At 51.6% G+C, this 2,500-nt stretch overlaps 1 non-coding gene across 1 annotated transcript in view; it reads left to right on the plus strand.

The window, feature by feature from the left end:
* Nucleotides 1-2,456: 2,456 nt before the first annotated feature.
* LOC130134084 (18S ribosomal RNA) overlaps nt 2,457-2,500 on the plus strand; it is a 1,856-nt gene continuing 1,812 nt past the window's right edge. The window contains exon 1 of the ribosomal RNA XR_008814058.1: nt 2,457-2,500. This exon is cut by the window's right edge and continues 1,812 nt beyond it. This is a non-coding gene — a ribosomal RNA (18S ribosomal RNA).

Raw genomic sequence — 2,500 nt, forward strand, 5'->3', positions numbered from 1 at the left:
CCACCACGTCGTCCAACTCAACTCCAGAATTCTTCTTTTTCGTCCATCTTACACCCGACTTGCGGGGCATATGCGCTGATAACCGTCAGCAATACACCTTCGATTTCCAGCTTCATAATCCTCACTCTGTCTGACACTGTGTTCACCTCCAGCACGCTCTTGACATACTCTTCCTTCAGAATGACCCCTACCCCATTTCTCCTCCCATTCGCACCATGGTAGAAGAGTTTGAACCCACCTGCGATACTCCTGGCCTTACTCCCCTTCCACCTTGTCTCTTGTCACCTTTCTTCTTTCCATCACGTCAGCCAGCTCTCTCCCTTTACTAGCCATAGTGCCAACATTCAAAGTTCCGACTGACTCTCACCTCCACACGCCTACCCTTCCTCCTCTCTAGCTGCCTCTGGACATGCCTTCCCCCTCTCCTTTTCCTTCGCCCAACAGTAGCCTAGTTTCCACCGGCACTCCGCTGGTTAACAGTACCGATGGCGGTCGTCGGTAACCCGAGCCTCGACCGATCCGGTATGGAAATCTTATTTATGATCCGCATATTTGATTTGGCAAAGATTTGACGCCGGATGCCCTTCCTGACGTAACCCTCCCCATTTGTCCGGGCTTGGGACCTGCACTAAGAATGCACTGGCTTGTGCATCCTCAGTGGCTGGGTTGCACGCTTTTCTATGTTTGCCCCTCACTTTTGTGGCGTGAACTATCAATTCTAGTAATACAGGTGTGTTTATGTTAGGTATCACAGACACACGCACACGCACAATATATGTCCAAAAGTATTGACATAACTGACCATTACACCTACAGGAGCTTTTCTGACATCTCATTCTGAATCCATAGAAACCCATATTCCACGAAGCTCCCGGCGCACAGTTTTGGTGCCGATGTTAATGCCAGGAGAAGTTTGGATCTCTGCAGTTATTGAGTGAACAGAGCGTTGGCGACTTGAGTTGCTGTTGTTCCTAAAGGCTTGCACTTTTCAATAATATGATGATATATGAAGCATAGAGAGTAAACGGGATAGATACCTTTTGAACAGCACCCTGTAGTACAGCACTTTGAAGGTACATATGTCGTCACTTGCTGTAGTGGTTTTTACTGATGGGCGTGGCCAGGTTTTCAGAAGCCTCTCAGTTGTCAATGTGAGAGCCAGGGGACGCGTCTGCCGTACGTTTAGGGTTAGGGTTAGGTGATTTCTCTGGTAGGGCTGCTTACACCACACCCCGGACTGGATTTGTTGCGTGTTTGTGTCCTGATCGATGGGCCAACTTAACACGCCTTCGGAGGGTGTCCGCCGGCCGGCTTTGCCGGCGTTCGGGCGGTCGGTTCCTCCGGTCTGGCGGATCGATGTCCTTTATTTAATGTTCTTAGTGGCGAGCAGAGTGCGGAGTGGGAGGGGCTCTACCGCGTAGTCGTCCTCTCCGTTGCACAGCTCGACAGCGTGCTCGGCGGTGCTCAGCCGGACCGTCTATCCCAGTTGCTCTTCCACGGCTCCCCTCGCGAGGCTTGCCGCCCCCCCCCCCCCTCCCCCTCCAACATCTGTATGGGGAGGGGTGGAACAGCTCCGTGTTTACCTCGCGGGGCTTCCCGGAAGACATTTTCTCAAAGTCCTCGTGTGACCGGTCTACTTTTTCATTGCGTTGTGTAGGAAAGACAGGACAACTTGTCTCCTTCATGGGATCTGTATTCTGTCGCATATAAACAGAGCAGGTTTCTGGAAGCTTCAGATCAGCTCCTACTGTAGCCTCTTTCTACATGTCCAAAGCGGGAAAGAGCGCGTAGCTCGCAATACAGGTTTTTTTTTTTTTTTTTTACAAAAACACATAAAACATAGCAGTCGCGTATAAACAGGACAGATTTCAGGAAACTTTAGATCAGCTCCTACTGTAGCATACGCAGGAATTGGGACCCACATTAGGAATGGATAAAATAAATTACAGGGGCAGACAAAAATGAACACGTACATACGTTTTGGGCTTCTAACAGGAAATGGCGTCACAACAGGGAGGGGTTACTAACTGGGATGGGCTACTATAAGCGTTGGTAATGACAATAATAATAATCACGTCGTGATACTTTGTGTAAACGATACAACATATGTTGGTTATGACGTTTTTAACCATGCTACACTCGCACGCTTGAAAAAGAAAAAGAAGAGCAACGTCTGGGGTTTTTCTTCTTTCCACCTCAAAGGAAGGGTCGAATTCCCGACCGGTGTTTACCGAACCCGGCCGCGGGATCCGTCACTTACCCGTCCGTACAGAGCGGCAGCGGCAGCGGCAGCGGCAGCGGCAGCGGCAGCGGCGGCGGCGGCGGCGGCGGCAGCGGCAGCGGCAGCGGCGGCAGCGGCAGCGGCAGCGGCAGCAGCAGCAGCAGCAGCACGAGCTCTCGGTTCTCGGGTGCGCACAGCAGCCCGGTGTTTGTTGCCGGGCTCGGCGACAAGAGGCTATCTGGTTGATCCTGCCAGTAGCATATGCTTGTCTCAAAGATT

The sequence above is a fragment of the Lampris incognitus genome, unplaced genomic scaffold (genome assembly GCF_029633865.1).
Source record: "Lampris incognitus isolate fLamInc1 unplaced genomic scaffold, fLamInc1.hap2 scaffold_82, whole genome shotgun sequence".
Classification (NCBI taxonomy): domain Eukaryota; kingdom Metazoa; phylum Chordata; class Actinopteri; order Lampriformes; family Lampridae; genus Lampris; species Lampris incognitus.